The following is a 16037-nucleotide window of genomic DNA, read 5'->3' as shown; positions in this document are numbered from 1 at the left end:
TGTCATGCATGTGCATACACAGATACATGCAGGCTTATGTACATGCCCACAAACACACTTTTAATACTAACCATATAATAAAACCCATGCACATGAAGAATAAGGTAGAAACAAACAGACATGCCCCCACAGATAATATGGAGACACATGCACACTCGCCCAGAATTACAAAACATGACACACACACAGGCATGCCCACACACATAAATACACATGCACTGCAGCTTGGCATTCCCATCTGCTTGTGTTGGTGGAGAAGTTCTTAAGCACCAAATGTTGTGCTGTTATGACTCAAGTTTGTGAATTCTCCAACCTCCCGTGTGTTCCTGATTACTGCATTATGGCATCTGCTTAATTAGCTTGGCTTGTGTCATATGTTGCACACGAGGGGGTGTTAAAAAGTGCCCTTCCCTCTTGCTCATTATCTGCCTCGATTCATGTGATGTATAATCTCTCTTGACAGACATTCATATTGACATAGGGACAGCTGTCAGCAGAGCATGGTCATAAAGGGTGCACATAGAATAAAAACCACAAGGAAGGCATATAAGTTAAACTAGTGATTTTGTGTTTCATTCTGGATCCATCAACACTGCAACAGATCTAATTATACAGAATTACATTTTATGGAAGAGAGTTTTCTGGGAGAAAGAACTGATAGTAGGCCATGCATTTTGATTACTTCAGGTAATATTCAAAGTAATCTCCTGCCAGTGTATTTTCTAAATCGGTGTGGTGTCCAACTCTTGGCGAGGAATCAACCTCATTATTGCCATGTGGGAAATTCTAATCATTATCTGCATAACAGCTCTGGACAATCATTTCCATCCCACAATACGCTACTTTCTTGATGGGACAGAGAGTTTGTAGATTAGAAATTTCCATTCTATACAAGTCAAAGGATCACATTCTGTCCAGGTTCAAAATGCATGACAATAATATTACAATATTACAATAATGTACCCCAACAGGGTTGTTATACCAATGGGATCTTTACTTAGAAATTTTATTGCTATGACACAACCCTATAGCCAGACAAAACGTTGAGTTTTTGTAACATTCAATGCCAAAATAAAAAACAAACAAACTCCACAATATCTACAATATGGTAAAGGTAAGGAAAATGTCATGGTTATATAAGATATGGTTAAGGTTAGGAAACTAAACCGTTTGTTTAAGGTTATGGAAAGATTGCTGTTACAGTAAAAAAAAAGAAAAGAAAACATTAATTGCAGGTCTGCAATGGGTGCTGATCTTCAGCATCAGAGTTTTGGATGTACATGCCCAACGCCTGTCCACCACACCAACCTCCACACCCTTACTTTCTGCTTTGCTACAGTACATAAATGACTACACTACTACACCACACTACTTCCTGCACTGGCACTGAAAGTTGGCATTAGAAAAAAAACACGACCTGCGAATTTGTCCAATGTGAACATAATTCCTAGGATACTGGGCTGCATGACAAGATGAAGAACCCAGACCTTTATTTTCAGTAACTTTGGCTTTGGCTCACACAGTACACATAGAGTAACAAGATTTAAGAGTCTAGAGCCATGCTAGCGGCTCTGTGTTGTACTTGACCTAAGTGCTCACATCAGCATATTAACATGCTTACAATGACAATGCTAGCAGGTATAATGTTTACCATCTTCACCATGTTGGTTTAGCATGTTAGCATGCTAACATTTGCTAATTAGCATAAAACACAAAGTACAGCTGAGTCTGATGGGAATGTCAGCTTTGCAGGTATTTTTTCATAAATCAAAGTACTGGACAAAATAAAATTTTGACCAGATGATGGTGCTATAAGAAAAGTCAGGATATCTAAGTTATTACAATTCATCCTCTGGAGACCATGAATGTGTCCACCAAATTTCACAGCAAACCATCCATTAGTTGTTGAGATATTTTATTAATTTTTGTGCCGATATATCATAGCATAAGTGAAAACTTTGACCTGCCAGTGGCACTAGAGGAAAAGTCAGAGTATGACCAAAATCAGTAGACTGTATCCTCTAGGGACCTTGAGTATCAGAAAAAGTCAGGGTTCACCAAAGTCAGTCGGATTCATCCTTTGGGAACCATGAATGTCTGTACAAAATTTCAAAGCAATCCATCAAATACTCGAGATATTTCAGTTTGGACCAAAGTGGTGGACGGACAAAGGGACGGCCATCCCTAGCCATGCTGCTGGCTAAAAACATACACATCAAATTGAAAAACTAAACTAAACAAAAAAAACCCCACATAAAGTTAAGAACAGTATGGCTGCGCAAAAAGTGGCAAACATGTAAATATGTGCATGTGTTAGAGTAATAAGTCCTTCACTGCTTGTTTATCATGTTAGTGGAAGTCGGAATCAACCTTTTGAATATATTTGTACTGACCATAGGATTATTTGTCCTTTGACACTGAAGAGAAAATGACTAGAGGAAATTTCATTGTTTGAAATAATTCAGGACAATATTGGATATATTGCCATCATTAAATGGGTATACATGTGATTTGGCCTCTAACTTTTTTTGAAAATAAAAAGCAGCTGATCATCTAAAAAAAAAGTGACATTAATACCAATGAGGTTGGTTGATGTATTTTTGTGTCTGTATATGTGTAATGTTTATATAACAATTTGAATGGATAATCCATGTTCTCTACTCATAAACCTTTATGCCGTCCTTCAAACAGACAGCTGCAACCTTACAGACGCCTCAGAGACAATGCTACAGCATTTGTTTTAAAATGGGGTGAACACAGTTATCTTAAATAAATATAAATATGAGCAGAGATGCTAACTGTGGTAAAGTGACGATTATTCCTCTTGAAAATAAACAGAATTTCACACCCACGCACCAACGTCAACATATGTTTCATTGATGCCCAATGGGCCTGCTTGTGCTATTCGCAGGAGGCTGAAGAGGGCAATTAGTTGCAATGTGGCCTTGATTAGCACTGATTCCACAGTGCTGTAAGGAATATAGAAAACAAAATATTAAATTAGTCTTGAAGCTCTTTTTGACAGAATGCAGTGAAATGGAAGAAACTATTAAACTTCATGGTAATAACAGGTAAATGTGAACACGTTAAATATAGCATGGTGCCCATGGCTAAGATTATGCATATTCTACCTACAAACAGCCTGTGCCAAGCAATGCATATAAAACTGAAATAAATGGCTACAGATGCATGAACTTGCCCTGAAAGAGGTTTGCTTACTCTGTGATCTCATTCTTAAATGAAACCAATTTGCCTAGAAATTGGTTCTAAGGCCTAATGCTGAACTCTGTACATCAGCTCCACCACACACACACACACACACACACATGCGCACACACACGCACACGCACACACACAGAGTTAGCTTTTACAAACGCACTTTCACAGTCACACTGCTTCCACCCCTTCCCTCGCTGCAAATCATGTTTGACTTTGAAGTGCTAATTTTGGAAGTTTAGCCAATTTTTATTTGCTGCTTTGAAATGTATCCCCTAAGCTGCTGCACCAGCAGTGAAATATACAGACCTTTACAATGAGGGATAAGTGACCAAAATGAGAAGCGCCTGGTTTTCTTCCTAACATTATATAACTGTGAATAATCCCCACATAGCATTTTCTCCTGTGCCATCACTGCCTCAATTTATATTCAAAAATATTATGCAGACTTTTTACTTTTTGCTCATTTCTAAATCCCTACCTAAATGTTTGAGCTAATTTAAGATATCTACAATACAATGCTGCAGACAAAAACCCTAAAACATTCACATTTTTACTGTGTTTTATCAGTGTTTGTGAACAAAAAAAACACAACTAAAATAGGAAGAGTAAAGCAGTAATCTGATTTCACTTTGGCACTATCTGGATTTTGCTAACAAGATACCTGATGAGAGTCTAATAACATCAACATTATATCATTAGTATTTTTCTCTGCAGGTGAAGTGCAGGCATTTATATACTGAAGTGATACTTCAGTAACATCTAAACCCTGACATGGCCTACATGGTCCTTGGTCAATGGCCTGTGGACAGGTGTGTTTGTTCATGGATAAACACACATATAATTCAGATACATCAGCTATATGTACACATTCAAATTACATTACAGTTATTTCTATTGAGCTTTGTCCCTCTTTTGTATGAAAAGCTAACCCAAACACTGAAAAAAAGGCCATGGTAATATACATTACCATTTTTACCACCGTGATGGATGCAAGGATGACCTCAATCACAATCCTTTTTTAACTGCTTTCAGCAGGAGCTGGAGCATTATATAGTAAAATGCGTTGATCAGATTGGCTCCTCACCAAGCAGCCCAGCTAATAACATGGAAAGCAAAGAGCTTGAGGGAGAGAAGATTTGGAATGTGGGCCCCTCCACTTTCCAGCACTGCTCTGCTTTAACACAGTCCTGGACTTGGCAATAAATTGCTTTGGTAATCAGCTTTTTGAAAAGCTTATTTACTGCTTGTTTTGTGTTTATTGTAGTTCTCAGAATGAAATAAAAAAAATGGATTTTATTACATGTGCAATTTTCTCCTCTTGTAAAGAATAGAGAGAGACAGAGAGCGCATCACCTTGTTGTGTATGGATGATCCAGAGAGGATGTATACTGTATATTATTTTAGATTATCTCTCTGTTTTGATGCAGTCTCCTTGCGCTCCTAAGGATACACACTATGGGATTGGGTGGAAACATTTCATGTATAAAATGTCCAAAAAAAAAGCAGAGAGATCAAAAAGTCTACTAGCTACGCTGGGCTATCTGTATGTATGAGTGTGTGAATGAGTGACAGAAAGTGAGAGAGGAAAGGGAAAGTGTGGAGTAGTTTGTATGTATCAGTTTTGTATTCTGTTAGCAAGTGAACAAAGTAAGTGCTCGTTCACCATACAACTGGAATATAAGATTAATTTATTCACAACTCTACTTCACAAATGCACAAACAATGTGCTCATGTTTGAAGAATCATAGCCCCGGTGCTCTGAGCAGTACACTGAGACAATGTGCTTTTGTAGACCCTGTACTATAAAGCTAACATAGTATAGCGCTGCCCTCACACAAATGATTCTTTCGGTCTTTGTTGTCAGCACCCAGATCACTTTTGGTTTTCACTCCATCTTATTTAAGCTTTGTGAATGCATTTAACTACATGCTATGATAGAAAACACAATACTCTGAAATTCAACCAACCCCTGCATCATTCGCAAGAGCTACACATTTTTCCAATCCTCACAGAATTGGCACAAAAAAATTTCAATTAAAAAAGAATGCTTTCAATTTTTGTCCAAACACCACCATTTTAAATCATAAAAGAATCTTAATCAGAACCACTGTTATGAGCTCAAGTTTAAATAAATCAGTAACTTATCACGCTGAAGTGTATCATGCTTCAAGTAGCATGTAACTTGAAAACGCGGTGCCAAAACGTGGGTGACCTACACTCAATACTGTGCCTGAACGCATCCTATGTAGACACAGACAGAGCACTGAAGCTGCTGCTACTGCTGCTCTTACATACTCCTCAAGCTATGCCTCCTGTGTAGTCACGGTGTCACAACCTGTAGATGCGTCCTGACCTTCGAAAAATGATCTATGAAACTCACTGCTCACAAACCAGTTACATTCACCCACCAAGTAAAACGTTTTGCACAAAAAGATTGAAGATCACTTTTATTCCTTTTACTGCACCTTACATTAGTTTACTTTGGCCTTCCTTTGGCCCATACACACCAACATTTATCTAACATTTACACAAAATAAAAAGACTGCACTTACTAAACCTTGTCAGGTTACTTTCAATTACTTCAGGGCTACCATTTTTATTCTGTGACCAAGTCTATAGTATCAAGCCTTGGAGCTTGGATAATGTATCTGGTAGCAAATAACTGTACCATGACCTTAAAGCATTAGAGGCATTTGTATTTACAAGATCTCTCATGTTAAACACATTTTGAATTAAATGCGTAGTGATTTTATATAACTTCATAGTCTGACAGATTCCATTATAATCTAAAATTGTGTAGGGATACATGCTAGGGCATTTACTTTCCAGTCAAGTTAATACTTTTATTGCGAACATTTTATTAGTTGGGCTCATACATTTGATACAGATGATCATAATATCTTGTTGCACATTCTGTCTGCCTTAATGCTACATTTTTGGCCTTTTAATATTTTGTCAGTACATGCTTATTGTATTAGTCATTATTTGTTTTTGGTTTTCACTGATGATCAACACTGGTTTATACTGTTACGCAGATGACACCCAACTTTTTGAATCTATTTCACATCATGCTTAAACTTGAACTGTTTAAACAACCAACAATAGATTCCAATTTTGATTGTAAGTTTTCATTCATCTAAAAAACGCATACTGTCTAAAACTAAATACCCCAAAAATGTCAAGTTGTTAAGGTACTTAAAATACTCTGTTCTTATGCACTTATTGCAATAAATGCCACAATTGTGTGAGAATTGGAAAGTAGTTTGGGAGATGAGACAGTTTCTTTTTGTCACTGAGGTCAATTTGTTTATAAATATTAATATGTTTATGGTTACATGATGCACTGTTGAAAAATATACACCATAGTGATGACTTCAATGAAGTATGAGTGTTGTCTAACTTTATTTCTCTCTACTCTGCTGCTGTGTCACTATACAGCAAAAAACAACAGCCTATATATACTCTGATCTGTTGTGTCTCCAAGTATATTCCTGCGTGAGTGAGCGAGTGTATGTGTGTTTCTGAGTAGCCTCTTGTACCTTCCTACCTTTTTCCTCAGTTTTACATTGCATTTGGGAAAGTGGGAGGAACAATACAGACAACAGGAGAGAGCATCACCAACAGTATTACATTTTGATACACTATCTACTGTAAATTTTTCTATTTTGTGATACTGAAACTGATAGATGCCTACAGCTTTACACAACCCAATCAATCAGCTTGGTGTATGAAACACGGAGTACAGAAAAGTGTATACAGCCAACCAAAGATGTGTTTTTTTTCCCCATGTTGCTGGAATCTCCGTTAGCCCACTGCTCTACCACCTAGAAAATCCTACAACTGCTACTGCTGTCAGATTTGCATTGACTGTTTTTAGCTAATTTCAATCACAGTTCATTGGTTACCATCTCTTTTTCTTTCTGATTTTCTGATTGCAATTTGAGGAAGACACATCTGAAATGACCCTTTCTTAAAACATACCTCTCTCTAGCCTGATAATCCGACTGATGTGTCATTTTGTTTCACTTATTAATTTGGTTAATTCGGTCTAACATTGTGTTCATGTTAGCTGGTTTCTTGTTGGGGCCTATTTTGTTGTGATACATCCAAACCAACCAGTAGCGAGTGACGTATCCATCCCACCATTGTCATTTTCAGTCGACACTGTAGTGTTTGATGGTAGAAGCTAACATTTTTCACAGTGATCAAAGAAATATGACGATTTTGTTATGTCAAAATAGCAACTCTATATTGAAATTTGCTATTTCTTCAACAGCTACATTAAGCTTATCCACGCTTGTTGCCAATTTTCATGAATGTAGCTAGGTAGCTAGCTAGCTATGTAGCTATGTAAATCCTGCCCACAAAGCTCTGATTAGTCGTTTCGCTAACATAATATTAAACATGTCAATGACATCTATATTGTGTTACACGCTTACAAGTCAAAGCAGCGTCACAGGCAACAGAGAGTTGGCTTCCTAAAATGTCTGGCAATAGTAATAACTGACCTTAACCCTGCTACGAGGAAGCAGTAGTAAAATATACAAAAGGCAGAACAGTAGTTCATATTCAGTACATTATGTCCAGCATAACATCCAAAGCTAGTCCTATTCATATTCGGCAATTATGAAGTGGTGGCACATAGTTACAATGAAATCCAAATGAGATCTCTGTAGCACTGACATACTTTCTGCTAGCAGGTACAGGATGCCTCATATATGATTAATTAATTGCGGCAGCCTGCCATCTGTGTTTTAACTGATTAAATAGCTCACAAAGTGGGATGCACCTTTTGATGTGAACCTTTGGGGAACTGGCTCTGTCTTTGTATTTCTACCTTGATTAAGCACAATACTCCAGCACTTCCTCCAGCCCTTTATTTCAAAGTCTCTTTAATTTGGGAGGAAAGGACACAAAGGTATTTGGGGTGCTTTAAAATGTTGCCCATTTCCAGTAGTCAAGGGGCTGTCTCTCTCTTTCCCTCTTTTTGTTTTTTTATAAAGTGAATGTTTCACACAGGGCTGGGCCGGTGAGCAAGCATAGAGCTTTCAGATAAAAATTGATTCCAGTAAATTCTCACCTGAGATCCATCACGGTGAAAGGCTTTAAAAGGTCACACATGTAATAAGTTCCTATGGTCTCAGTCCCTCCAATAATAGGCCTTTAGTCTGCCATGGACGGCTGGTATATAGAAATAATTGAGTAATCTGTGGACCATTCAATTCAATCGTGGGACTCAGTGACAGTGCAAGGCCTGCTGGGCAGCGAAGAGTCTTTCTGCTGCCAGGGAAATGGTTTGTCCCCTAAAGCCATGCACCTCCATCTTTGCAACGGCACAGTGGATCACTGACATTTTCGAGGCTCTTCCAGGCCTAAATTGTATAGGATCCTGTCAGCATTTCAACTCAGAAAGAGGAAAGCATATGACACAAAAGAAATGTATGCCTGGGAGGACTAATTAAATTAAAAGCTCTCTTAGTATCTACATTAGCACATATCCCCAACATATAGTGAAGTACATCTGGTGTAAAGAGCAGCATTAATGGGTGTTTTTGTACCTGGAAACATTTGGAGGCACTAGCCGAGGAGGTGGAGTTGCAGCCATCTTCGATTCAAGCCTATTAATCAACCCTAAACCTAAACTAAATTATAACTCATTTGAAAGCCTTGTTCTTAGTCTTTCACACCCAACCTGGAAAACACAAATCTATAGCCACAGCCAACTCTATTTGTTATAGTGTACCGCACTCCTGGTCCTTATTCTGAATTTTTATCAATTTTAGTCCTTAAAAGAGATAAAGTAATTATTGTAGGTGATTTCAATATTCATGTGGACGTTGAAAATGATGCCTTAGTACTGCATTTATCTCACGAATCATGAGATTCGATTGGCTTTTGTCAGAGTGTACATGAAGCCACTCACTGTTTTAACCACACCCTCGACATTGTTCTGGTATATGGCATTGAAATTGAACATTTAATAGTTAATTTCCACAGAATCCTTCTTTATCGGACCATTATTTAATAACTTTTGACTGCTATTACTGGACCACATGCCATTAGGCAAAAACTCTTACTCTAGATGTCTATCTGATATTGCTATGGCTAGATTCAAGGAAGCGATCCCATCTGCATTTAATTCAAAGTTAGGTCTGGACATTCAATTCTATCGCTACTCTAAAAAAGAAGATAATAAAACAAAGAAGGTTAGATCCGTGGTATAACCCCCAAACCCGCAAATTAAAGCAAAGATCACGAAAACTTGAAAGGAAATGGCGTTCCAACAACCTGGAAGAATCTCATTTAGTATGGCAAGATAGTCTTAAAACATATAGGAAAGCCCTCCGTAATGCCAGAGCAGCTTACTACTCATCATTAATAGAAGAAAATAAAAACAACCCCAGGTTTCTTTTCAGCACTGTAGCCAGGCTGACAGAGAGTCATAGCTCTATTGAACCATGTATTCCTATAGCTATCAGTAGTAACGACTTCATGAGCTTCTTTAATAATAAAATTTTAACTATTAGAGAAAAAATTCATCAAGTCCTGCCTTCAACTGGTACCGACTTATCTTCAAACCTTAGAAACAGCTGTAAAACCTGATATATATTTTGACTGCTTTGCTCCTATCGACCTTCTTCAACTAACTTTGACGATTAATTAATCTAAGCCATCAACCTGTCTCTTAGACCCCATTCCAAGTAGGCTGCTTAAAGATGTTTTAACGTTAGTTAGCACTTCTTTACTGGACATGATCAATCAGTATTTATTAACAGGCTATGTACCACAATCCTTTAAAGTAGCTGTAATTAAACAGATTCTTAAAAAGCCCACTCTTGATCCAGGGGTTTTAGCCAACTATAGACCTATATATAACCTTCCCTTTCTCTCTAAGATCCTTGAGAAAGCAGTTGCCAATCTGTTGTGTGACTTTCTAAATAACAATAGTTTATTTGAGGATTTTCAGTCAGGATTTAGAGTGCATCATAGCACAGAGACAGCACTGGTGAAAATTACAAATTACCTTTTAATAGCATCAGACAATGGACTTGTCTCTGTACTTGTATTGTTAGATCTTAATGCTGCGTTCGACACCATTGATCATTACATCCTATTACAGAAACTGGAACATGCAATTGTCATTAAAGGAGCCGCACGCCCACGGAGTTCCACAAGGTTCTGTCCTTGGACCGATTCTATTCACCTTATATATGCTTCCTCTAGGCAATATTATTAGGAAACACTCCATAAACTTTCATTGTTATGCGAATGATACCCAATTATATCTATTGATCAAGCCAGATGAAACTAACCAGTAAGACTTCAAGCTCAGACAAAACTGAAGTTTTTGTACTTTGTCCCAAACACCTCCAAGACATATTATCTAAAGATATACAGTAGTTACTCTAGATGGCATTGCCCTGGCCTCCAGCACCACCGTAAGGAATCTCAGAGTTATCTTTGATCAGGATTTATCCTTTAACTCTCACATGAAACAAACTTTAAGGACTGCCTTCTTTCACCTATGCAACATTGCAAAAATCAGGCACCTCCTGTCTCAAAATGATGCCGAAAAACTAGTGTATGCATTTGTTAATTCTAGGTTGGAGGACTATTGCAATTCCTTAATATCAGGCTGTCCAAATAAGTTCCTTAAGACTCTCCAGTTGATCCAGAATGCTGTGGAACGTGCACTGACAAGAACTAAGAAAAGAGATCATACTTCTCCAATATTAGCTTCTCTGCACTGACTCCCTGTAAAATCCAGAATAGAATTTTAAATCCTTCTCCTCACCTACAAAGTTCTTAATGGTCAGGCACCATCGTATCTTAAAGATCTCATAATACCTTATTACCCGACTAGAACACTGCGCTCCTAGGATGCAGGGTTACTTGTGGTTCCTAGAGTCTCCAAAAGTAGATGGGAGCCAGAGCCTTCAGTTATCAAGCTCCTCTCCTGTGGAATCAGGTCCCAGTTTGGGTTCGGGAGGCAAACACCATCTCCACATTTAAGAGGAGGCTTAAGACATTCCTCTTTGATAAAGCTTATAGTTAGGGCTGGCTCAGGTGAGCCCTGAACCATCCCTTAGATATGCTGCTATAGGCCTAGACTGCCGGGAGACTTCCTATGATGCACCTCTTTCCTCTCTCCTTCTCTCCCTCTCCATCTGTATTTTTATCCCATTACGGCTTGTTACTAACTCGACATCTTCTCTCTCCTGTAGTTTTGTGCTTTCTCGTTTCTCTCCTCTCTCCTTCTGTCACTTTCAGCAGGTATTTCTGCCTCCGGAGCTGCAGAGACTGGATCTGTGGTTGTGTGGGCCACTTGCTGCCCCTGTGTTCCTGCTCAACTCCTGCTCCTATTATTATTAATGTATTAATATTAACACTACAATTACATTTCACTTCAACCCCCCCAAAAACCTTTCTCTCTCAAAACCTAACACAGCTCACCATTGAGTCTGGTTCTGTCCAAGGTTTCTGCCTCTTAAAGGAAGTTTTTTTCTTGCCACTGTCGCCAAATGCTTGGTCATGGTGGGATTTGTTGGATCTCTGTAAATAATATTATAAAGAGTACAGTCTAGACCTGCTCTATAGGAAAAGTGCAATGAGATAACTTCTGTTATGAATTGGCGCTATATAAATAAAACTGAATTTAATTGAATTTGAGGGAACAAAGCAAAAACAATTTCAACCAGGGCTCTGTAGGAGTTTGTTTGTTTGTGCTATCATGAATGTGGATTTTTTTTAACGTAACCTGTAACCCCACAAACTAATGTATGAAATGTTACATTATTTACGTTAACCTTTGCCTTAACCTTGGAAGTAACCCTTGGTTAGGTTACTACTATATGTAGTATGATAGTTAGCCGGAAATGACTTTGCAAACGTTTGCAGTTCACGTTGGACTAGACAGACGAACTGTTTCATTTATTCCTTTCACTTTAAAAGAAAAAATGACACCACACTCCAAACTTTTTAAATACTGAAGCTTAATTTCAGGGGCCGCTTCCTTCGAAGGCCCTGAATTGAGACACAACTAAAGTATCTTCATTCCTACAATCCTGTTTCACCGCTTCAACATGTTGAGAAATCCAAAGCTTGACAGGCCTGCTCTGCCTAGTTACGGTTGCTAAGCTATGATTGGAAAATCAATGTTAGGAGGAGGGGTTTAGCAAACGGTCAATTGTGTGCCACCATGCAAAGCTGACAGCTGTCTAGTGAAAATGCTGAAAGGCCTGGTTAAACATAAAAAGAAATCCTTGTGAATTAAGAAAATAAGTAATTGACTATAAAGCAACAGCAGATCTCTTAGTTCACTCTGATACTGTCTGGCAGTTGAATAATCTTTTCATATTGCAATTCAATATGAGGCTTCTTACACTTTGGCCTTTGAGTGAACCACATCGCTCATCATTTCATCTCTTTATCTGTCTTACCACACTACAGTCTCTTTCTCTCTATCTTTATACAGTATCCACGGATGTGTATCCTTCCAAAACTGAAAGACAAAGGGGACAAACCGTGTGTTACATTGCAAAGTCCAATAAATGTGATAATTAACGTCCTTCAGACGGATAATTTGTTGACCCATAGTAGTCAATACAGCTATATTACCATGAAACTGATGCCAGGCATTTCCATGCAAGTCACAGATGTCACAATAGTCTTAACGTGTCATTTTATTTCAGCAAAAAACAGTTCCCACCCATCAAAGAAGCGTTCTGCACACATACACACAACATGACAGATTTAGAAATATGACTTAAACCAGAACAGATGGCCCTTAAAAGTAAAACACAGTAATTCAATCTGGCTAATGGGAGGAAAGCCACAAACTGCACCATTTTCATTTCTTTGACTGAGAAACTCAGCTGAATTGCTTCTCCAGCTTTGATGCTCAACCCCTCTATCATAGTGTGTTTCTGTGTTCCCCATGCATATTATAAGACATTTAAAAGGAAAACAGTGTATATTTACTAGACATGCCTCACCATGTGCAGAGACAGGAGCTATTAGTGCCTAGACAGAGGGGGAAATGTATTGTAATTGATTGTTACAAAAGATTACCCTCTTCAAGAAGCATCAAGCTATTTCAGAACTGCATTTGACGCCTTAGAGCGCTGTGCAAAGAAGGTTCTTTCAGCGCCACACATTCACGCTGACATGCAGTTTGCAAAACAATTACCATGCGCTGTTGTTTGATCTTTGTCCCCACTTTGGTTCTTTATAAGTGCGAGTACAACTCACTTTCCAGCCACGCCGGCAATCATGGCTTCTATCAAGGGATGTCAGTTATAGGCAAATGGAATGCATATTCCCTACAGACGTCCAAAAACTGCAATAAGCAGTTGCTTTCACCACTAAAATTATGTAGTTAAAATGATGATGAATTGCTATTGGAAAGTTGTGGCAACATATGTTCTTGCAGTTATTTAAATCTCACAATGTGTCCCCACAATGTTGGTGAATGACATTGCAGTTTGAAATATTAAATCCTAAAAGTGTTCCAAAACATACATTAGGTTTGGTGTGTAAAAGGATTCAAAAAAGCCACCTTAAACTGACAATATAGCATCCAACTGCAGGTCTTTTTCAGGGACTCTGTGAGGTTGAGTGAACCATAGCCTTATGAAGACAAAACATTGCTGTGTCTGGAATTGATTTAATTTCACTCAATTTCTGTATGTTTATGAAAAAATCTCCAGTTACAGAGAGGCTGGATTCCCTCATGAGGTTTACCCAATTGCCTAGTGAATGTGACTGTAGAAACAACTTTACAAATAGATCAACTCTGCATTCTGTACAGAAATCACAACAGACTAAATAGCCGATTTGATGGGAAACACACCTTTGTCGATTAAGGATAAGTAATGTGTGTAAAGGGGGGATGGGTACAGAATCTGGAATTCCCAACATAGTAGAAAATTGGTTTCTGTTTAGCAGCAGAATAACTTGGAAAGTTGTAGCCAGTCTTTGGAGGAAATATATTAACCTGCTGGGCCATGGGCACAAACTTTCCAACCTTATTGTTGACAGGTTTTATGAGTCTAATGCACTTTGTGATGTATAGCATAATAACCCATTCTATGACTGTAGGGCCTTACTCTTAATATCGGCTGCCGAGTGGATCAGGCAAAATTATTGTAATGAGACAAAATTTCCATACAACAGCAAAATGAGTTCATTACTCTAAGTTATATTGGTGAAGTAACCAAAAGAAATTGATGGTTTTATTAAGCTGGAATTGAATTTCAGCCATAAACAGAATTACACAAACATGCAGACAGCAAAATGTAATAATAATTACATTAGTGTTATCAAAAAGGTTATCAGAATGGCCCCTGCTGCTTCTTATTCATCGCTTTCAAACAGAGATACTGTTTTCAGCTCTAGGATAGCACTAATTTCCTGGCCTTAGTAGGCTGACTGACAATTGTAGAGTTGCCTTTCCAAACTGAACATAACCCTGTAGATAGCTGTAAAAATGCAGGTGGAAATTTAACACTTGCAACTGGTCATTTACAGTCTTCTGTTTTAATCTTAACAAGAGAGGCATGACCCAACAGTATGTGGATCAGGGCAACAGGAACCAGTATCTCACATGTCCTTTTCTTCCCAGCTTGCTCTTGCTCTACCTAGGGGATCTCAAGGCTTTTTCTAGGATAGCTGGGAGATGTAGTCCCTCCAGCACATCCTGGGTCTGTCCTGGGGTCTCTCCCAGCTTGATCATTTCCTGTACACATCCAAAGGGAGGATTATTGGGATTATTTTATATTCAAAACATTTAAGATTAATTTGTGTGGAAATGGTGGCGTTTATTAAATAAAATAAAACTGACCTTGGATAGAAGGATTAGTGTTCATACATAATATAGCATGGGTACAATTTTAATTACAATCACACAATTAAGAGCACAGTCTAATTTAGGTGGATCCTAAAGCTGCAATCAATATCTTATGTATCCATTAAACAAAGTATCAGTAGTCATTCCACCCAAGGTTACCAGCTCTCTCTGTAGCTGGCTGTACTCTCCAGCTGTCCACTGAGGACTGCTTCGGTGCATCCTCTACATCAGCTGATTATGCTATCTATCAAGCCCAGCTGTCACTGCCCATTTAAACCTTTGTCAAGTCCTCCATGCAATGCAGCCTGCAGTAAACCAAGTAATTGCACTTTTGTAATCCAACACCTGAACATCACTTGCCCTGTATATTTCTAAAACAGATAAGCAAGATGGTGCATTTAAAGAGTAATATTTTGGGACTTGTGTTGCGTGGAAGGAGGCATGGGTAGTAGTCTTGATGACAAAAACACTGGTATCGAAAAATAAATTTTTTTGTGTTTTTGTTGTAGTTACAGCAAGCTAATAGAAGGGAAGACAGATGCCAGCTGCTTTTTCTTGTTGCCAAGGCACAAACAGGATGCTGGCAGCTACAAAGATTCAATTATTAAAAGTACAGAAAATAATTAGAAAAAATAATAGCACTTGAAAAAAATTGCCCCTCCAGAAATTGCGCATAACAATAAATCCGTTAATTAGCTCATTAATATTCAATTGGGGTCAGTGGACTTAATGGAACCCTTTTCATGGGCCAAGGAAATGTTTAACACTCACTTTTCCTCTGCCTGGTCTCATTATCAACTATGCACAGGCAGGCCTTATCAGCCCTCCAGATGGTGAGGAACAATGCAGCACCATTATCGTCTTACAGCAGCGTGTGTGCCTTGTAACCGGTGTGTGCCTGGGACAGTGAAGTATAGATACTGAGGCATTTAGTGTAATTGATATGTGGTATATATCGTATTGTTTAGGC

This window comes from Siniperca chuatsi, linkage group LG1 (genome assembly GCF_020085105.1).
Source record: "Siniperca chuatsi isolate FFG_IHB_CAS linkage group LG1, ASM2008510v1, whole genome shotgun sequence".
NCBI classification, from domain to species: Eukaryota; Metazoa; Chordata; class Actinopteri; order Centrarchiformes; family Sinipercidae; genus Siniperca; species Siniperca chuatsi.
The sequence above is the reverse complement of the archived record's forward strand: the minus strand, read 5'-3'. Positions refer to the sequence as shown.